General features: G+C 40.3%; 1 protein-coding gene across 4 annotated transcripts in view; it reads left to right on the top strand.

Moving 5' to 3' along the window:
* FEM1C (fem-1 homolog C) overlaps positions 1-23,408 on the top strand; it is a 54,360-nt gene that overhangs the window by 3,309 nt on the left and 27,643 nt on the right. For 2 of the 4 annotated variants that reach the window (XM_055112555.1, XM_055112556.1), the window contains one exon: positions 17,799-17,878. The gene's annotated coding sequence lies outside the window, so the exon portion shown is untranslated. Of the gene's footprint in view, positions 1-1,210; positions 1,461-11,348; positions 11,462-17,798; positions 17,879-23,408 lie in introns of all 4 variants that reach the window. The other 2 variants (XM_055112560.1, XM_055112559.1) reach the window with 2 other exon arrangements.

Raw genomic sequence — 23,408 nt, 5'->3', positions numbered from 1 at the left:
TAAAGTAGAAATCATAGGAATGACTACCTCAGAGGTGTTCTGGAAAGTAAGTTATTTAATAGAGATACAGTACTTAGGACAGGGGGAGTAAGGCATTCTTAGAAGTCGCTTTCATCCTGACCTTGCCTATTATTCAAGGCTGACTGCTAAGAGACTAGTTAAGCAATTAGATCCGGATCTTGATAGTTGCCCTATTTTTCCCCTTCAAGGCCATATGTGTTACTTTCCTCTAATACATTTGCCTAAAGCCAAAGAACTATCCATCTACCACTTAAGAATACTTTTATTGCTTTTAACTTAAAAGAAATTAAAGAAAAGATCTCTGTAAGGATGAGCTCCATCTTATGGTAGGCTTCATCTATACTGCCTCCTTCTCGTCGTAGTGGCTGATGCAGTCAGGCATCCAGTCACTGGTGCACAGCTGAGAGAAAACTCAGGGCTGGTGTTCTGAAGGGGGTGACATAAGGATCTCTAATCACTGACCCAGCGACTCCAATACTGTCTTTGTTTCCCTGAGTTTTATGTTTGCCCAGAACTGGAAAGCTCCCAGCCATTCATTCACTGGTCAGTTCTGTGTGTGTGCTATAGTAGCTACTCTGTTGCCAGCAACATGAAGAAGGAGGTGAGGAGAGCTCTAGGCCTGCTTTTCACCACCAAAGAAATTCTGGCACTGGTTAGTGCTCTGCTGCATGGTTGGCATGGAGACTAGAGAATTCAGGCTACCTAACAATTGAGGACTTAGGGGAACAATAGGTCCTGGTTATTTTATTAGCCTTTTGCTGAGATATTTCCTTTATTCTTCTTTGGACTGCCCCATTAGGACCCAAGCTATTTCTTGTGGTTGTAAGGGCCTACTCAACTTAAAACATTTAATTCAGTTCTATTTAATTTTTAAAAATAGTTAATATATTCAAATGCCTCGAAATTCAAAGAGTACAATGCAGCAACCTTGTTTCCATTCTCAAAGCCATTTAGTATTACAAGCTTCTTATGAGTTCTGCCAAGATGCCTTATGCATATACAATCAATAACATATGTACATATATACAAATCTACCCATCCCCATCTATCTCAGAGGTCATCCGATACCAATGCATGAAGAGCTTCTTCATTTTGTTCTTACTGACTGCGTAGTACTCAGTTGTTTCAATGTATCATAACTTATTTTAACCAGTACCCATTGATGGATGGCCCTTTATATTGTTTCCAGTCTTTTGATACTACAGCGCCCCTGTAACAAGCAACCATGTATGTGTGAAATTTTGCACATGTATAAGTGAATATATCAGTAAGATAAAAGCCTGGAAGTGAACTTGCTGGGTTGAGAGCATGTGGATATGAAATTTCTACAGATACTCCACAAAAGTTGCATCAGTTTACATTCCCAGCAGCATTATATGAAAGTGCCTGTTTTCCCAGAGCCTTAGAAGAGTGTGTCACCAAACTTTCCCAATCTAAAGGTAAAAAACAGTGTCTCACCAAAGTTTTAATTGGTGTTTTTTAAGATGTGAAGTTGAACATCTTTTCATATGTTCAAGAGCTGTTGGTATTCCCTTTTCTGTGAAATATCTGTATATACCCTTTGCCCAAGTTTCTATTGGATTATTCGTCTTTATATAACTATTATATGAATAGGAGCTCCTAAGAATAGGATCTCTTTATATGTTGGATAAATTAGCCCTCGTCTGTGTTTTGCAAATATTTTTCACAGTGCAGGTTTAGATTTGCTTATGGTAATTTTTTTACCCGTGGAGATATTTTGTATTTGTAAGTAGCAGAATTTATCAGTTTTTCTTTTATCTGAGTTTTTTCCTAAGCTTTATAATATGCTTTAGTATCTGAGAAAGCTTGTTTACCCTTATTGTTCTTCATTTTCAAAATTTTCTACTTCTGTGCTTGCTTGTTTACTATTGCATATGACTGTGAAATATAAATTTTATATATTAATATAAATATGCTTATATTGCTATAAAAATCCTTTTATTAGGGCTGCATTCCATTTACAGCTTAGCTTGGAGATTTGATATCTTTACGGTGATGTGTCTTTCCATCTAGGGACATCTTATGTCAAAGGGCAACACAGATGTGCCATCTCTGGGTGCTTTTAACAAAAATGCCAAGCTTTTGTATATGTTATGTGTGCCAAGTGTTTAAAGCAGGCCTTGCACTAGTGCACCAACAGTTTTTACTTTATGACTTGAGCAAAACATTTTGACATTGTATTATGGCTATGTCTCTAAAGTTAATAGTAAACATTTTTAATTTAAAAATATTAAGAACCTTAAAAATATATATTTTAATAATTCCCTTCCAAAGCCAGAAAATTAGAGATATGAAGAAAGCATTGTATACATGTGCTTATATTATTTTTAGCATAATAACAAAAATTAGAAATGATGTAAATGCCCACAGGTGAAGATTTGGTTAAATTACAGTAATCCTTATCTTGAAATGCATTTCAGTGATTCAACTTTTTTAAATAAATATTTATTGACATAAAAATTCCAGCTATAATGTTAAGTAATAGTACAAGAAACCAAAAATATATTTAGTATGGCTTGAATTCATTTTAAAAAGTTGAATGTATATATTACATATGCTTTGATAAAAGACAAGAGGGCAGTAAACTAAAATGTTAGTATTAGCCATCTACAAAGGTTGGATTGTGGACAATTATTTTTTTTTCCTTCTATTTTGTTGTACTTTCCAACTTTTCAACAAGTAACAGTAATTTTATATCTAAATAATGAAATTCTAAAAAATTAGCTGCATAACAAGGTTGGGTTTGAATGACATTTATAAGAGGTATATTGGTAGTTTAAAAACACAATATTTTCCCAAATCAGAGCAGCCTACAAATGCTGGATGTTTTCTTCATTTTATTTATGATACAGCTACTCTTCCTAAAGAAACTCTTATTGAAATTATAGATTCATTAATGAATGACTGATATGTAAAAATATAACTTTAAAAATAGTGGCTTGTAGAATTATTTTAAAGAAGCAAAATAGTAAAATTAAGTGTGCATAGTTGGAAAGAAATTATTGGACAGTTTTATTATTTGCCAGTAGCATGACTATACCCTTGTTGTGAAACAAAACAAAGTAACAAAAAAGAGAAATCATCCATTGTAATTTTACTGTCAAAGAAAGCTTTAACCACCTATAAATTAGCAAAAAGAAAAGTTAATTCTATGATTGTGATATGGATGATGAGCAGATGAGGACATCAATATGTCTTCCCTGTTTTGACTGCCACTGAAATATCTATTTCAGCTAGAACAGTATCTGCTTCCCACAGTGTATTTATTTGCTCTCAGGGTGAGTATTATAAGCCAGCTGCTATTAATCCTGTGCTGAGGAGTTATGTTTCCTACCCTCAGACACAAGGAAACTCGAGAACTTGAAATCAAATTTAAGAAATGCACATTTCTTTTAAGTTTGGTTTTATTTGAAAGGTTTCTAGAAAGCATTTTCCTCTTATTCCAAGAAGTATTTTATTGCTGAATTTTAAAATGTTATTCCTGAATTTTTAAAGTATTTCAGTTTTTAATACACATGGATTTTTCTGGAGACTTGGACAATGAACTACTTTGAACTGAGAATTTGTTGACATCTTACTATAAATTTTAATGAATGAAAGTACACCAAGGTTTAAAATGAAAGAAAGAGGTTTATATAATAGTAGCCCTTCATTTTGGAGTTTGGGGAGAATAAAAAAACCTTTTTTTTTTTTTTAATATATAGCTGTTGGCCAGGTGTGGTGGCTCACGCCAGTAATCCCAGCACTTTGGGAGGCCGAGGCGGGAGGATCACATGAGGTTGGGAGTTCAAGACCAGCCTGACCAACATGGAGTAACCCTGTCTCTACTAAAAATACAAAATTAGCTGGGCTTGGTGGTGTGTGCCTGTAATCCCAGCTACTTGGGAGGCTGAGGCAGGAGAATCGCTTGAACCCAGGAGGTGCAGGTTGTGGTGAGCCAAGATCATGCCATTGCACTCCAGCCTGGGCGACAAGAGCGAAACTCCGTCTAAAAAAAAAAGAAAATACATAGCTGTTTAAATGCTAAGCCTGTCATCGTAGACCTTCCTGTATAATGTATTTGTAATCAAATGTTTTTCTGGAATGTGATGATTCCTCTAATATTGAGAATAGAATTTATAGCTCCCAATTGTTGCGCTATAGTGCTATTCCTACCCTCACCTACAGCTTCATGCAAAATATTTTATTGAGCACATACTATGCATCATTCATTGTACAACAGGCTGGAGATATAAAAATAAATAAGACATCATCCCTGCCTTCAAGGAGCTATATGAGTGAAAACCAAAATACAAGTTAGAGTATGGACATAGTAACAAAGTAAAATCCATATACGAGGTGTTATGAAAGATGGGAAAAGAACAACTGGACTCTGAACGATGACCTAGAAATTTCATCCAATGGAGTGGGGGTAATAATGTTGCTCCTGCTGATAGATGATGATGACAGCAGTAATATCAGGGCCAGGACTTTAGATCTACGTATACATTATGAATTTAATCATCACCATATTCCAACGAAATAGATAATACAATAATTTCTTTTTACAAATAAAAAATCAAAGTCATTAATGAAAAGAGGCAGAGTTGAGATGTAAACCTGGGTCCATCTGACTTGGAGTCTAAGTCCTTAAAGAGTTTGGGCATTGGAATTCTACAGAGCTGCATTTGGATTGTAATACCACATGTTCTAGCTGAGTAATTGTTGGTAAATTACATAACCTGCCTAAGATTCAGTTTTCTCCTTTGTAAAATGAGGATAACGGTAGCCCCTGTGCATGATGCTGTTGGCTTCCTACCTAAGAGTTACCCCTCCTGCCCTCCTTACTCCTTGCCAATGGAGCTCACCTCCAATTACTATGGCTGAAAATTCCAGATCCTCATGATCCCAGTTGCTCTTGCAGCTAGGGCCTGAATACAACATGACATAGTCCTGGCCGTTGGGGGCCGAAGGGAGAAATCAGCAGGAGAAACATTTCCTCTCTAATAAAAAGAGATGATAGAAATCTACTTTCATTACATATAGTCGTGTGAAACCTGAGACTACTCTAGCCAACTTGCAATCTAAAATGAAGATGTCACGAACACACTGAGGATAAGATGCAGAAAAATGGTAAGTAAAGGAGTCCTTTTTGACATCACTGAGCCAATAACATCGTGGAATTATGTGAAACACTGAATTTATTCAGTATTTAAGCCACTTTTAATTGAACATTCTGTTACTCCTAGGTAAACCAAATGTATTGAGTTTTAGATGAGCTAAATTGTGTAAAACACTAAGTACAATACTGGCATATAGTAACTGCTTAATAATAGAGGCTATTTTAATATTGTTGGTCAAAGTCTTCCAAGCATGGTGTTTATTTTGTAGCTTTTGATCATTACTAGTAAGGCATTGTTGTATTGCGATAAAGAAATACCTGAGACTGGGTAATTTGTAAAGAAAAGAGGTTTAATTTGCTAATAGTTCTGCAGGTTGTACAAGCATGGCTCCAGCATCTGCCCAGCTTCTGGGGAAGCCTCAAGGAGCTTTTACTCATGGCAGAAGGTAAAGCAGGAGCAGGAGCAGTCAGGAAGGTGCCACTTACTTACCCAGATCTCATGAATACTCACTAATAATTGCAAGGATAGCACCAAGCTAAAAGGGATCTGCCCCCATGACCCAAATACCTCCCATTTGGCTCCACCTTCAACATTAGGGATTACAATTCAACTCATTACAACTTCATTACAATTCAAATAAGATTTGACAGGGACATACATTCAAACTATATCATTCCACCCCTGGCCCCCCAAATCACATGTCCTTCTCACATTGCAAAATACAATCATGCCTTCCCAGTAGTCCCCTAAAGACTTAACTTATTCCAGCATTAACTCAAAAGTCCAAAGTCCAAAATCTCATCTGAGACAAGGCAAGTTCCTTCTACCTATAAGCCTGCAAAATCAAAACCAAGTTATTTATTTCCAATATACAATGAGAGTACAGGCATTGAGTAAACATCACCATTCCAAAAGGGAGAAACAGGCCAAAAGAAAGGGGCTTCAGGTTCCATGAAGTCTGAAACCCAGCAAGGCAGACATTAAATCTTAAAGCTCCAAAATAATCTCCTTTGATATCATGTCCCACATACAAGTTACACTGGTGCAAGAAATGGGCTCCCAAGGCCTTGGGCAGCCCCAACGCTGTGGCTTTTCAGGATTCAGACCCTACAGCCGGTCTCACAGGTCGTTCAGTGCCTACTTTTCTGGGTGCAGGGTGTTAGCTGCCAGTGGCTCTATCATTCTGGGATCTAGGGGATAGTGGTTCCCTTCCCATGGCTTCACTAAGCAGTGCCCCAGTGAGGACTTTGTGTGTGGGCTCCAACCCCACCTTTCACCTCTGCACTGTCCTAGTAGAGGTTCTCTGTGAGGGGTTTGCCCCTACAGCCGGCTTCTGCCTAGACACCAGGCTTTTTCATACATCCTCTGAAATCTAGGCAGAGGCTGCCAAGCCTTCACTCTTGCATTCTGTGTACCCACAGGCTTAACACCACATGGAAGCTGCCAAGGCTTACATCGTGCACCCTCTGAAGCAGCAGCATGAACTATATCTGGGGTCCTTTGAGCCAAGGCTGGACCCAGAGTGGCAAGGATATGGGAAGCAGTGTCCCAAGGCTGTATAGGATACCAGGGCCCTGGCCCTGGCCCTGGTCCAGGAAACTATTCAGTCCTTCTAGACCTCAGGGCCCGTGCTGGGAGGGGCTGCCTCTGCAATCTCTGAAATGCCTTCAAGGCCTTTTCCCCATTTTCTCAGTTATTAGCATTTGGCTCCTTTTTAATCATGCATATCTCTCTAACAAGTGGTTGCTCCATAGTGCGTTTGAATTCCTCCCCTGAAAAAGCTTTTTCTTTCTCTGCCACATGGCTAGGCTGCAAATTTTCCAGACTTTTATACTCTGCTTCTCCTTTAAATATAACTTTAAACTTTAAGTTATTTCTTTCCTTCTGCATCTGAGCATACGTTGTTTGAAGCAGCCATGAGCATCTTGAATACTTTGCTTCTTAGAAATTTCTTCTGCCAGATACCCTAGGTTATTGTTCTCAAGTTCAAACTTCCACAGATCCCTAGGACATGGACACAATATAGCCAAGTTCTTTGCTAAGGCATAAGAGTAACCTTTGTTCCAGTTCCCAATAAGTTCCTCATTTCTATCTGAGACCTCATAAGCCTGGATTTCACTGTCCATATCACTATCAGCATTTTGGTCACAACTGTTTAACCAGTCTCTAAGAAGTTCCAAACTTCCTTCATCTTCCTGTCTTCTTCTAAGCCCTCCAAAGTCTTCCAACCTCTGCCTGTTACCCAGTTCCAAAGTTGCTTCCACATTTTCAGGTATCTTTATAGCAATGCCCTACTCCTGGTACCAACTTTCTATGTTACGCCATTCTTGCATTGCTATAAAGAAATACCTGAGACTGAGTAATTTATACAGAAAAGAGGTTTAACTGGCTCATGGTTCTGCAGGCTGTACAAGCGTGGTGCCAGCATCTGCTTAGCTTCTAAGGAGGCATCAGGGAGGTTTTTTTTTTTTTTTGAGATGGAGTCTCGCTTTGTCGCCAGGCTGGAGTGCAGTGGTGTGATCTCAGCTCACTGCAACCTCTGCCTCCTGGGTTCAAGTGATTCTCCTGCCTTAGCTTCCTAAGTAGCTGGGACTATAGGCACACACCACCATGCCCGACTAATTTCTGTATTTTTAGCAGATATGGGGTTTCATCATGTTTGTCAGGCTGGTCTCAAACTCCTGACCTCATGATCTGCCCACCTCGACCTCCCAAAGTGCTGTGATTACAGGCGTGAGCCACTGCGCCTGGCCAGGGAGCTTTTACTCATGGCAGAAGATGAAGCAGGAGTAGACACGTCACATGATGAAAGCAGTAGCTAGGGGCTGGGGGAAGGTGCCACACACTTAAAAAAACAGACCTTACAAGTACTCACTCACTATTGCAAGGATAGCACCAAGCCATGAGGGATTTGCCCCCATGACTCAAACAACTCCCATTAGGTCCCACCTCCAACGTTGGGGATTACAGTTCAACATGAGATTTCACAGGGACAAATACTCAAACTATACCAATCACCATTTCTAAATTTACCAAATCTAAGCATATAAGTAATATATAAATAAAATAGTTGTTGCTATTCGACTTCTCAAGAGATTAAACATAATGCCAAGTAATAGCTAGGTGAGTTAGCACAGAGCATTGAACTACTAGATGAGCTGCTGGATCAATCATTAATTAGCTTTGCAGATCCACTCAAGTTATTCAAGTTTTATAATGTATATTAAAGGATTGTAGGCATCTACATGAAAGAAACGTTAATTTTAAAAAATTAAAATAGCTTACAATTGACTACTGAAAGCACACCTGTAACTGAACAAAGTGGGTTTATTACCTGTTGCAGAGAGGGAGAACATATACCATGGGAGACCATGGAGCACCTCAGTCAAAGGGTATGAGAAGGAACCCATTATACGGTTGGACTTTGGTAGGGTAATTTGGGGAATGGTCTAAAGTGGTGAGGGTTTGTTCTAGATTAGAGACTGTAAGAAAGCAGGGGCAATTGTATATTGGATATATCAATAAATCTTATTTATAGGGAGAGGAAGTTAGAATGATCATAAAGTTGCAATTGGTTAATAAGTAGTAGTCAATTATTCTGGCCAAGAGAGGAGACATTTTATATTTTGTGGGTTGCATGCTGACTTTGTATTTTTTTTCTGTGCATAGAAAAAATTAAGAAGTGTCCTTATTTTGTCTTGTTTTATCATGGTCTTAGAGTAATGTTTTCTGCAGTCAGTGTTCTATGTGATGGTTTATGCCTAATAGGAGAATAATATGGCCTAGTGTAAGGTGAGATTCTGAATGTCAAGGACTGTAATTTTTGTTTTCCTTTCATTGAAAAGTACAACAATATAAAATGCACATCTGCTTTTCTATATGTATTGCCATATTTCAAAATTCAGATTTAAAGTCAATAAGGTGATGGCACTTTAATATAAAGGAAATAAAGTGTTGTTGTTCCTATTAATGGTCCTCACTGGAGAAGTTCTATAGTCCTCTTTGGATGATTTAAGAAAGTTAGACTGAGAATACCACAAAAGAGCAGAAACATGTTTCCTTAAAAGGTATAGTCTTAGACTGGTTGTGTTCTTCATCATGGTACAAATAAAAGATAATTTCTACCTATATTTTAGTTATTCTACAATTAACTTTTGGCAATGAAATCCCAGTTATATTTACTTTTTTAAAATGTCATTTTTTTGCAATATGACTGTTCATGAAGGAAAAAAATGTAAATTAAATTAAAAAAATATTTTGACTGTCCTGGGTTTCTCTTAGTGTCTATTCATATTTATATATTTTTAAAAAGATTTTAAAAGATCATGGTAATAGCATCTTAATGTACAGATAATAAGTCATAAATGAACTTCAGTTGTGTTTCAGTTCTAGAAATATTTGAATGCCATGTGGCCAGTTGAAAACTGATAATAAACCATGTAGACACAAGTGTAGGGATAAAAAGAGCTGCAATAAGTTTCTGGATTACTAGCTGAAAAATAAAACTACATAGGAAAAAGTCAAGGAGACACAATAAAAGTATTTTAGTAAATGACATTTCTGAAAAAAAAATTAAGGTAATACTTAGATGATAAATGGAACCACTGACCCAAGATAGGCACAAAACTCTCAGTGCTTTAATGATATACCCAGGATGATAAGCAAGATGAGCAACATTTGGAGGCTGTTTCTCCCCTCCATGTGTTCTGATAGACAGGCTCTAGTGTGAAAACAGAGGGAGCTCTATCTAGGCTAATGACTTGTTTCTGTGGATTTCAAGATGCTTATCAGTAGAAGGTAAAGGTGAAAATGCTTGCTGGGTTCTCAAACTTTATTGCATATCAAAATCACCCAGAGGATGTACTAAGATACAGCTTGCTGAGCCCCACCCCTAAGGGTTTCTGATTCCTTAAGTCTCAGTTAGGCTAGAGAATTTCCTATTTCCTAGGTGATGCTGATACAGCTAATACAGGAGCCACACTTTAGAAAACATTACTCTATTGGAAAAGGAATTATTTAAAGCACTACCTGTTGAACTCCCTGCAAGGTGGGTTATATGTTCCTCCTTTCAGGACTAATCTTTCAACATACTGAGATCAATTTGAGGTGGCCTGATGATAGGGTTTGGTGGTGTCCCTACCCAAATCTCATCTTGAACTGTAGCTCCTATAACTCCCATGTGTTGTGGGAGGGACCCGGTGGGAGATAATTGAATCATGGGGGTGGTTTCCCCCCATACTGTTCTCATGGTAGTGAATAAATCTCAAGAGATCTGATGGTTTTATAACAGGAAATACCTTTCACTTGGTTCTCTTTCTCTCTTGTCTGCCACCATGTAAGATGTGACTTTTGTCTTCTGCCATCACTGTGAGACCTCCCCAGTCACATGGAACTGTGAGTCCATTAAACTATGTTCTTTATAAATTACCCAGTCTCGGCTATATCTTTATCAGCAGCATGAAAACAGACTAATACACCTGGCTTCAAGTCCCTTCTTGTTGCTGGTGCCCTAAGTCTGATTCCTGGACCTCTTATCTAGAGCCTGAGTCCTGGATGCTAGTCTTCTTAGGCTGCATCTTCTCTTGGGCTTACCTACAGCCTGCCTGCCCTACCCACATGACTTGCAGTGCCTGCCAATCCGTCTTCTACCCGCACCAACCATTCTTGTCCTGTCTTGTTCGTCATCATCTAAGTTCCTCATGAAATTTATTGCCTATACAACTCTAATTTGTTTCAGTTGCATTGCCGTGATTAATATAATGAAGTAGAATCTCTGTTGGGGGTTCAAGGAAAATACAAGTGTTTGATTTGATTGCGTTTTAAAGCTGAGATATGTGAATTGTTAGTGGTTGATTCATCATAACTAATAAGACAATGAGCAACTGATGATTTGAATAGTAATTGACTTCCACTTACATGGGACATACATTGAAATAGTCAATCAATATTTAGGAATTGTATTAGTTTTCTCTTGGTTTATAATAAATTATTACAAACTTAGTGGCTTAAAATGACAGCCATTTATTAGCTCACAGTTCTGTCAACATCTGGCATAGCAGAACTGGGCTCCCTGCTCAGAGTCTCAGAGGCTAAAATCGAGTGTTAGTGGGTTATATTCTCCACTGTTGGCTCAACTAAGGAGTAATCAATCTGCTTCAAAGCTCATTCAAGCTGTTGGCATAATTCAGTTTCTTGTGATTGTAGGACTGAGGTCCCTGTTTCCTTGCCTTCAGCTGGGGATTACTCTCTACGCCTGGAGGCCATTCCTTCTCACAGGCCCTCTTGCAACATGACAGTAACAGAAGACTTTGAGTCCAGTAAGAGAATCTCCCTTGAGTTTGAATCCCTCTAACTTTATTTATCCCTCTGCTGCCACGGGCCAGGGAAAACTCTTTGTTTTTAAAAGGCTCATGCAATTAAATTTTGTGAGTCTAGTTGGATTATTCCCCTTTTGACATATAACATAACATACTCATTGGGCTGATATTTCATATTTACAGGTTCCTGCCACACTCAAAAGCAAGACAATTGTACAAGGTTGAGAGTCCCTGGGGCAGAATTCTGACTGCTACTCTCCAACCCCTTACTCCCAATGATCCACACCTGTGACACATGCAAAACACATGCCCCTCAAAGGTTCCCAAGGGTCTTTTCTCTCTATATCATCAGTTCAAAGTCCAAAAATCTCATCTAAACATGATCAGCTCAAAAGTCCAAAATATCATCATCTAAACCAGGTGTTGATGTGGCTCCTGGGTATAATTAATTCTGGGCACAATTCCTCATTATGCATGGACCTGTGAAACTAAAGAGACAAGTTACCTGTCCCACACTCTCAACATACAATAGTGGGACAGGCATAAGATGACAGTTACAGATATTCCAATTCAAAAAAGAAGGTACAAATAACTTATCAGTCCAAAGAAGTTTTGGCATGTAGCTGTACCAACTCCATTGGATTTCAAAGCTTGGGAATAATTATCCCTGACTCTCTACTTCATTCTCTAGGCTCTTGGCTTTCCCCACCCAGGCTCTTGGTTCTGCCTTCTGGAGAGGGTTACTGAGGGTCATTCTTAGAATTTTGCCTACCATAGCAATGATTCTATTTTTTGTGTAGCTCATGTTTCATATATCTTAAAGAATTTATGGCAGATACATAGGAACACATGATATAGTGACAAGTATGGTATAACTCAAATGTTTATAAAGCTAATGAAATGACACTGCAATTTTTAAGAATGACAATGTCAACCACCAGATGCCACATTATGAATAAGTCTGTTAGTTATTCTCTAGCAGTGATCTCATAAGTGTTGACTTCTAAAACTATGGGGCCTCCATTGGTAATGGTGATCTCATAGATGATGATCTCAATAATTAAGCAAGAGGAAATCAAAGAACTGAGAAAAAAGTTCACAATAAATTTTTTAAACAAAGTCTATTAGCATTTTTTTCAAGCTAAGTTTTCTCTAAGAATAGTTAAGTGTCATCAGTAAGAAAAAGCCAACCAGATATCACTTTGGTAGTCAATTTCTTAATATAAAATGGATCTTAATATGAAAGGGATCCCTAAGACTTAATCTAGGTAAAATGTCCAGCACATGGAAGACTCTTTGGGGGAATTTTGGGAGTGGCATTTAAATCATGCACACTTGGATACCGCTTCTATGTAAAGCTATCTTGGACAAAGTCATAAGAAGGCTGACATGACCAAAGAGAGAAAGAAAAGACTACAGTTAACAATAATTTATTGCATATATCAAAATAGCTAGAAGAAAAGAACTATAATGTTCTCAATACAAATAAATGATAAATGTTTGTGGTGATGAATATCCCAATTACCCTGATTTAATCATTACACATTTTATAGATATATCAAAATATCATATGTACCCCCCAAATTATCTACAGCTATTTATATATCAATTAAAAGAGAGAGAGAGAGAAAATCTTTAATGAATTATGGCAGACACAGGGGCAAAGGTAAAGACGACCTGGTACTTGAAGCCTAGAACATAGTTAGGTGTCTGATTTTGATTCAGAGGGAATCTTTGATTTCTGAATAGAGGGGTTAATATTGTTGGAACAACCAGCCAGAGATAAGGTTAGCAATAGAATAAAAAATGGACTAGTGAACAGAAGTGAGAAGAAGATGATAGAAGAAGTTACAGTGATAATGTGGACATTTTGTTCTTTGTATATTAAAACAATGGCCCTGGCATGATGTCAGCACAGAATGTTCTCTGAAGCATTATACGAGTAGTACTCATGGATTTCTGCTAACATAGTCATCATTTCTTGTCCAGTCTCTCCTATGAACAAGGGCAAGGATCATATGGGTTGTTGTTACAATTACTACAGTGCATAGGGTTATGTGAAAATTCAGTTTTTGGTGAGAGAATCACACAAATTATCACCTGGCATGATGTGTTAACTACCTAAACTCAGTGGCCTTAAGAACATGACAGAAACATGGCAGGGACACAGTTAGGGCCTGGAGGCAAGGAAAACACAGCGTTTAACATTGAAAGGTCCAGAAATGACCTATATCCTTCTCTTCAGAAGAATTCATTCTCAAAATTCTTTGTTCATGCACATACTTCCTGACAATAAAAACAAAACAAAACAAAAAAACAGTCTCCATGAACAGTACATACAAACTGTTGTAAACCTTTCTTCCTTTAACTTCCTCTCACCGCTCCCCCACCCCCACCTCCCAGAGCACACAGAATAACAAAAGAAATGTGACAGTTATTGCTAGGTTCCTGGCATTACTACTGCCTGGCCCTGAGAGACAGGAAAGGACCCACAGAGCTCACAGATTCACAGATAGTGAATGAGGCATGAAAACAGTGAGGAGACTGAGGACTATGAGAATAAACTAGGACCCAACTTAGTCCTTAGGGTTAGGGCAAGTATGAGGGGCATTTAAGTGGAGGCCTAGTGGTAGCGTGGCAAGGTAGGCATCGGCCAGGAAAAGAGTGTGTGTGGGGCCTGAAGCCGAGGAACCAGCAAGAGTCTGACATGCCAGCAGAAAGCAATACCAATAAGGCAGCGAGGAGCTGTCAGGGAGGAGAGAGGTACGAATCAAGGATGTGGGGCAGGTGCAGGCCAGAGCCTGGGGGGCTTTGGAAACCACATGAATATTTGTAAACTTTTCCCTAAGAGCAGGGAGAAGCTGCTGAATCTAAAGGAGCTTCATGACATATGTGCCTTTCTCTCTGGGTAGCTGGGGGAAATTTGGTTAAGGAGGCAAGAGCAGTTGTAGGAAGGCCTGTTAGGAGGCTAATGCCTCAGTCTGGAAGGGTTAATGGGACCGTCTGAAAAACCCTGTCACCTGGCACCACCACTCCTACATTCGCCACCAAGTTATTTATCTGCCAAGTGAAAAACACTTTGCATTCATCACTAGTCTGGATACTCCATGATTACAGAGTTCTGTGGACTGCATGGTCTGGTTCCTACCTGCCTCTAGCTTGGGGGGTCCACATCTCCCTCTTATTCACAATACTCCACACGTGTTGGCTTTCTATTTGCTTTCACAGTGCACTGAGTTTTTTCTCACTTCAAGACATGTCCTACTTCTACCTGGACTCCTCCTCCTTGCTCTACTCACTTCCTAATTAACTGCTCCTCCTCTGGCTTTCACATCAAGTAACACTTTCTCAAAGCAGCCCATGTTGACCCCTTAGAATAGGTCATGGCTTCTGTTGCACACCCTCAAAAGCATATGTGTTTCTTCTTCCTAGTGCTGACCTCACTTTGTATATGTTATGTTTGTTTACTATTTGTCAGAAATCTTTTGATAGCAATGAATGAAATCCAACTCAAATTGGCCTAAACAAAAAACAAAAAGCGTTGGAAGACGGATGTGTTTGTTCATATATCCGAGAGGCTAGGACAGGGTTAGCATGTTGCCTAACTCCAGGGAGCACTGTTCAGTGATTCTGGAGGCAAACAACACAGTGGCACTGGCCAGGGGATATTTGACCTCTGACATGGCGGGATCTAGGGGTTCAGACCATGCCATGGTTCCATCTCTCCTTCGGTTATGTTGATTTTGGCATGGACATCCTCATGGAGCCTATCATAGCGGGCAGGTTTCAGAGGATGGGATTTCCCAGATGAAGTGTTTACTCAAAGAAGCTGGAAACAGCAAAACAAAAGGGGTAAGTGCAAACCATAATCAACATGAGCCATCCACAAATGATCCAGTGGAATCTGGTCACATATCAGATCTGAAGGGCAAATAAGTCTACAAATGGGCAGTGAATCTAGGGATTAGGTGTCCAGCAGTCAGGAATGGGAGAAGAAAGCAGGTTGGAAGCAAGTTAGAGGAAACTGCTCAGGATAGAAAACAAGACCAAGGTGGTGGGGCCCATTCTTGCTGGTGTTTCTCCAGTGATGGAGATGTGGTCCTGCAAGCTATAAGCTGCAGGCCAGGTCCCAAATAGATGGGAGTCCTTCAGGGAGACAACTATACACAGCAGCTCAGCCCCAGGACCTAGGGACTGAGGGGGTATGGAGAATGGCAAATTGGAGACAGTAGACCCATTACTGAGGAAATATATTGGGGAGGCAACGTAATACCTACATTCTGGCCCAGACTGTCTAAAGTCAGACAAATTCCACCCTGCCATTTACTAGCCACGTGAATTTGTTTAAGTTACTCTACTTCTCTAACCCTTGGTTTCTCCATCTGTATAGAAGTACTTACAATGTCTGTTATAAAAATTAACGTAGCAATACTAAACCTTTTTTGCACAGCCTCTTTCACACAGAAACACTAAATAAATGCTCACTGCTATTATTAGCAGCAAACTATAATACTAATTAGCAACAAAGGAAACTGAGAAACAATTTGGAAACCCATGGTCAGCACAAGAGCTGTCATTGCTAGCTCTGAATTGCCATGCCCCTTTCTTCTTTAGGTCTTTGCACAAGGTATTCCACATTCAGATCTCAGCTCATACATTCCTTCCTCGAGGTTGGGGGTCCTGCTGTTCTAGAGGTGCTGGCCTGATGAGTGCACTAAAGACATTTGAACCTGTCTCCCTGTATCTAGTTTGGCCTGGAAACTAGGGGAAAGGTTGAATCTTCCTATTCAAAGTCCAGCTTGTGCCTGAACAGAGGTGGACTGAGTCTCCACATCCACTCATTCATTTTCACTATGCAAATATTCACTGAGGACAACCTGTGTGCCACACACTCTGCTGAATTATGGTGACTCAGAATTGAACATCCAAACATGGCCCCTGCCCTCCTGGGCCTTCCAGTTGTATAAAGGAAATAGATAAAGCATCATAAGGATCCTGAAAGAGGAAGTAAAGGGCACAATGGCAGCTATGGGGAGTGGAGGAAGTAGGCAGGGCAATATGTGGCATCCAGTTATAACAAGGGAGCTACAGAGGCTGGGAAATTGGCAGGGCCCACCCCCACCCTGAGTCCACGTGTAGACATTTTTCTTTGAAATGGGACAACAGAAACCTTGCATGTATATCCTAGCAGTTTTCCTCTACAAACAGTTTAAAAATACATATTTCTTAGAGTAGCTAGGAATGTAAAATAAGGTATAGGACCTGGAAAACAATGGGTTCTTAAAAATAATGTCAATATTGGTGGTTGTTTAGCATCATTATCATCACTGTCAGTGTCCTGCTGATGATAGGTACAAGGTTGAGTGTGAGATTGCTGTCAGCCTGTGGAAGATGTAAAAAGCACAGTTTTCACCATTTTGCCTCCCAAGACATAAATAGAGATGAACAGGTTGTAGACAGAGCAAAGGATCAACTGGGGAGACTGTAGCTCTCAGCCTAATATTCTCATATGAAGGTAAGGGTCACATAATTTTTCACCGAAGCAAGGCCTTTGACTTCTCCCCTAAATCCTTCAAACCTTATAAGCTACTCCAAGAACAACAATAACAATGATAACAAAACAAAACCAACTTAAGAGCCAACAACAGCTTAGGTGAATCCACACTTCCATTAATCTAGTCCTCCAGAAAAGGTTTCTGGAAATTACATTGCTCTTTCTCCTCTCTCTAGCCACAGAACTAGGGTACTGCTCAAAACATTTTCTTTTCCAACACGACTGACATTTTCTTTTCTTTTCTTCCTTTTTTGTTGTTTTTTAAACAGGGTCTGGCTGTATCACACAGGCTGGAGTGCAGTGGTGTGGTCACGGGCCACTGCAACCTCCACCTCCCAGGCTCCCACCTCAGCCTCTCAAGTTGCTGGGACTACAGGTGCACACCACCACACCCAGCTAATTTTGTATTTTTTGTAGAGACGGGGTCTCATCATGTTGTCCAAGCTGGTCTTGAACTGCTGAGCTCAAGCAATCTGCCCACCTTGGCCTCTCATTCAGGGCATAGCAACTTTATGTTACCCCAGGAACCATGAGTGGGGCCTGTATGTGATTGTAACTGAGGGACCCAAGCTGGTGATTTTATCAAAACAAACAACTGTAGGCATTATTGTTTATTCTTAAGTTGGATAAAGTAGAGCCCTAATAGGCAGGACTCTTCTGGGCAGGGAAAATAAGGGATTCTAGCCCCAGAACCTACTGAATAGATGCACTGAATTAGAATTTAGGAGTGTTCTGTTTTTTGTTTGTTTTTATGTTTTTTGTTTTGTTGTTTTTGTTTTTAAGGTGGAGGTGGAACATGAGCAAATTACTTCTTTTACTCAGTGATCCAGAAGGCAGACCGTGAGATCCAGGTAGAGATCCAGGTAAGGGACACTGTGAGATTCTGGGATCCCTTTGCCTGAGGAGTGAGGGACTTAGCTGGACAGTTTTCCACATCATGTCCAGCTTGTTCTCAGGACAACCACATGCTGACTTTGACTTGGCGCCCTCCAGGTTAGCAGAAGCTGGGCCCAGCCTTGCCCCCTGTGCCCAGGTTTGGGTTCCACCTGAAGGAAGTTTTATGGCCATAGCATCAAGTTCAAATTATTTCACATGACTTCCTAAGATTCTCCCCGATCTGCCTCCTTCAAAACTCTCCATTTTTCACTGATCCCCTGTTGTGGGTTATTTTAAAGCCATGTGAGATTTCTTTTAGTTCTTCAGCAGCCAACCCTTCTCTTCTTATCTAGAATTAATGCTTCTAAGCATTTCTCTCTGCCTGCAACTTTCACCTGCGAAAACACCTACCTATTCTTCAGGCATTTGCTCAATCATTACTGCCTCTAGAAAGCCTTCCTCTCCACCACACCCCAGCCCAGAGGAGGTTCTTTGGATTTTCTAGGAGGGCATAGATGACACAATCTTGCTCATGCATGCTGTATTTCCAGGCTCACTCAGCACTGTGCAATGCACACAGTCAGCAATAAATACGTGTTGAAAGAATAAGCGACTGACTGAATGAATAGATGAAAGAAATATGCCTGCCCTCCACAAATGGCTAATCAGAGGGTTACTTTCAATAAGGACTTGGAAGGTGAGGGCTGTTTTAGGTATCCTTGGACTGGGTGCCTCTGACTAAGGAATTGAAGCTTGTCTGAAGCACATGGGAAAACACTTACTTATTAGTTAAAATAAATAACAGTAAACTGACTTAGCCAAAATAAAATAAATCATGGAAAACTGATTGACTGTACTGAGCTTAAAGAGGATAAACATACAGCAGTACTCACTGTCAAGGACACATCTGCCAGCCTGCTTCTAAGGATCTGATCTATGCTTCTCGTGGGGAGAACCTTAGGTAGCACAGACCTACCACTAATGAAAGTCTTCAGGTGGGTCCTCGGGCATGCTCCACAATAGCACTGAACTCACAGAACATACACTAAGGGGCTTATCCCCTCTGACTAGCAGTTGTAACTCAAGATTTGATTGTATGTATGGCCACATGTGGCAGGAAGAGAGGCCAAGACTTGGCATGAGACCTACCCACTACAATGGGACAGGCTTTGAAGAACTAACCTAGGTGCAGAGAATAATGCCAGTGGAAGAGCCAAATGGGAGTCATTATTAAGAGATACAGTAGCCCCATTTACAAGTCAGGCAACAACTGGCCAGGGGGTTTCCAATCATAAGTACTGGGAGTTTGAAGATGGGTTCATGGCTGGCTCCAACAAGAAAGAGTCAAAGTGAAGGTCCCTACCGTCATGACTGAGTTCAGGGCTGGGATATGGACAAGACATATTGGAACTGCCAATTGGCAGCAGGAGAAAGAAGCCAAAAACAGGTGGGATTGGGGCTGGGGAAAGTGACCTTGCTGAGGCACTGGCCTCTTCAGAGAATGGCAGCAGTGGAACACCCTGTGCCTGTGTAGGAAGGACCTAAAGATGGAGTGGGAGGCACAGAGTCAGTGGACACAGTCACTAGACGCCCAGAAAGTCAGGGGGATGGGAAATGAGGTGGAGCTGATCCTCACAGAATTCCACACTAGAACATAGTAAATTCCACTGGGAGGATGAATGGCATGAGGTTCCTAGACCAGAGAGCATTTGGAGGGGGGTGTTGGAGCAGCTCTGGAGTTTGGAGTAATCACCTTGGGAGAGAGAGAGAATCATCCATAGTGATTTGTTCCTATTCAAATAGGGGGAAGAGGGCCTTCCAGCTAAGCATCTGAGGAGGTGGCTGGGAGCTCTTGTGTGGGGATGGTGTTGGTGTGTGTGTGAGAAGGCAGCTTTGATATAGTTGGGAACTGGTGCCAGGATGTGAAGACACCTAGAGAGTGAGGCTGTAAAATCAAAGTTTGTTTTGTGAGTTCTGAAAGAGGAAAGCACCAGAAGATCATTCGAGTGTCTAGTCCTGGCCAACAGGGGCATTGCAGTGGAGTCTGAGGCATTCTCCCCAGGCCCGGGGAGAGGAGGTGGGAGTGCCCTTGACCCAGGTATGGGAGACGATAGGGAGTCCTTGTTCTGTGTGGAGACCTAGATAGACTACTGGGTTAGTAGAGATCTGACTCATCCCTCTCTAATAAAGCGTGGATCCAGTGACTTTGGGTGGGGTCGCATGTGTTGAAAACTGAGAAGAACCTGGCCCCATCTGACATCAGTCTGGGTGGTGATGGAGAACTCAGGACCAGAGTTCGTCACTTAGGGTGTGGCTAGAGAGCTAGAGTTAGGGCCCTGACAACTTCAGGAAATAAGATAACAAAGGAAATAAATGGATACTTTTATAATGACATAAGATTTCTAGCTTGTAATAATGTGATAAGTGAAATGATAACCCCATACTATAGAGGGAGATTGGGCCAAGAGAAAATTAACAGAATTTGGTGACTGAGTTGCTGCCTCCTTATCTTGCTTCATTCAGAGAAGTAAAGATGAGACCAAACTACCCAAAGGGAACCTGGAAATCTCCCTGCTAAAAGAATTCTTGCCTGCATATTTCTACAATTTTAAAATTAATTTGGGTTCACAAGTTTCCTTTTTAAAATGCTAGTACCCCAAGGAAGTATTCTTGCTTTAAGTAAATAACCTTAAGTGGGGTCTCACTCCTCCTAAAACCTGCACGAGAGAAGCTGCATGAAGAAAATATGAAAGCTGGTTGAGCTGTAGGAATAGGAAATGGTGTGTTAATATTAGGATACACTTTGAGTGAGGGGAGTAGGGATTTTTGGTCGTTCAGAGGGTAGCTTAGGGCACCACTCTCTCCCTGGCACGGGGGAAGCAGGAAGAAAGAAGGGAACATCTCACGTGTTCTCTCAGCTCCAGCATTCTGGATGGTGCCTCCTCCCACCCCGCTCCTGCCGACTTTTGGCTAGGCTTCCTCCTACTAATCCTTTAAAATTCCATTTAACCTTCACCTCCTTCCCAGATTTGCTCAAGCAGAGTTAGCAGCTCTGTTCTTTGGGCTCTCACTGTTGTTTATACACATATTTTGTTTTCATCTGTTTATAGCTACATTTCTCCTACAGACCATCAATTCCTCAAAAGTAGAGATTATATCATATTCATCCAGCATCTAACATAGTACATAATAGGATTCCATAACTTTGTTTTATTGGGGGTTTTTTTGTTGTTGTTTTGTTTTGTTTTTAGACAGGGTCTGGCTCTGTCACTCAGGCTGGAGTGCGGTGGCGCAATCTCAGCTCACTGCAACCTCCACTTCCCAGACTCAAGCCATCCTCTCACCTCACCCTCCTGAGTAGCTGGGACTACAGGTGTGCATCACCATGCCTGCCTAATTTTTGTATTTTTTGTAGAAATGGAGTTTTGCTATGTTGCCCAGACTGGTCTTGAACTCCTGAGCTCAAGCAGTCTGACAGCCTAGACCTCCCAAAGTGCTGGGATTCCAGGATTCAATAATTTTTAAGGTGGTGAATGAATTTATGACAATTAAAATATCTCACCTTGAGCAAATTATCAGTGTTAATAAAGTGGACTTATATGAGAAAGACATTTCTAAATAGCACAAGAAGCATACACCTTGCTATGCTATTTTTGTGTAACTTTTAAATTCATGAAAGTAGATTCTTTTCATACTTTTCTAAATAGAACTATGCCCAGTTAGTTACCAAAAACTAGAGATTTAAAAAAAATTCATCCTGGCCGTTTCTCAAATTAGAACAAGTTACCAAAGTATACCAAAACCATGCAAGCAGACTGTTTCACTGAGGTTTCTGGTTTAAATATAGACTGCCAGGAATTGAATGTTCGACAATCCCCAGAAGGAATACTATAGAAGGAATATTCTACTAATTCAAGGATATTGCACAGACCAAAAAATCCCAAGGGTAGCCAGGTAAATTTGGGAAACTTGGCAGTATCATTTAACACATACAAAACTAGTAAGAATTTTCAAAAAATATAATATCAAGTGGGTTCAATGTTTGGTGAAGTCAATAGTGCCTTGCTGGTGGTGACAGATTGGTCTAAGTCTTCTAGGAAATAGTATAACAATGTATATGAAAAGCCAAAAAGACATTCTGTAATCCAACTCTTGGAAATTTAACCCAAGGCAATATGTGAGAAGAAGAAAACAACTTATAGGCCTGAAAATGTTCATTGTTCTATAATTAGGGTGTCCCCTTTTTGCTGATCCAATTCCTCCTCCCCATCAGCCTTTCAGGTAAGGGGTAATGTCTCCTCTGGGCTTACATTATAAAGCCTTGGGCCTAGGGAAGTGCTCTGGATGCAAGTAACACTTTGCTCCCCCGTCGGGGAAGCCTGAATATTCACCTTGGCTCCCGGAAGTGGTTCCCCTTTTTGTCTGTCATCTCTGGGCACTTACCTGAATGGGTAATTCAGAGGCTATCTCTGGTCCCTTTCCCCTTTTCCAGTCTTTGGCTCCCACCTACAGACCCCTTAAAAATGAGTCTTCCTGTTATGCCCCAATAGCATTCTGTGACTTTCAGGAAGACAGTAATTGCTGATTTAACCAGACATCAAAGTCTTAATAACCAAACCAATCCAAAGCAAACCAACCAAACCAAACAAAAAAGTTGTCCCTCCCATTGATGGAAGGTAGAAAAGAGGTGGGCATTTAGAAACACAATGTAAAATCTATATAAAAGGAAATTTAGTTGATTTTCTATTTAAGAAAAAAAAATCAAAGATTGGAAGAACAAATGTTCTTTAGAAATGGAAATGACCTCCAATAGGGGGTTGTGAATAAGTCTCCAAACATTTCAATTAAGTCTTCAAACATTTTTACTCATGCACATGAGATGCTATCTACCCTCCTACATATTTTTCAATTGTCACCTAAAATTTTTCATCATAAGTTTAAGTATTCGCAAAGGTTGCAATTTTCCGCATAATGTAAAAATTAACATTTTTAAATAAAACATGCTTTTAAATGAATCCAACGAAATCTAAATATCATAGCAGTTATGCTTACCATCAACCATTTAAAAAATATATGAACAAATTATTATTTACCTATAGGATATTTTTACATAATTTATTTTCTCTTCGCATTTATAATTCCATTCCACATCCCATTCCTCAGGAATATATCCTAATTAATGTACTTTTATGTTTGAATGTGTTTTTTGTTTTTGCTTTTGAGACAGTATCTCGCTCTGTTACCTAGGCTAGAGTGCAGTGGTGCAATCACAGCTCACTGAAGCCTCAACCTCCCAGGCTCAAGTGATCCTCCCACCTCAGCCTCTGGAGTAGCTGGGACTGCAAGCATGTACTTCCATGCTTGGCTAATTTTTAAGTTTTTTGTAGAGACAGGGTCTCACTCTGTTGCCCAGCCTGGTCTTGAACTTCTGGGCTCAAGCAATCCTCCTGCCTGGGCCTCCCAAAATGCTGGGATTACAGGCATGAGCCACTATGCCTAGCTGAATGTGTTTTATGA

Source organism: Pan paniscus, chromosome 4 (assembly GCF_029289425.2).
Source record: "Pan paniscus chromosome 4, NHGRI_mPanPan1-v2.0_pri, whole genome shotgun sequence".
Lineage (NCBI taxonomy): Eukaryota > Metazoa > Chordata > Mammalia > Primates > Hominidae > Pan > Pan paniscus.
Note: the sequence above shows the minus strand (reverse complement) of the source record. Positions and strands in the feature narration are given on the sequence as shown.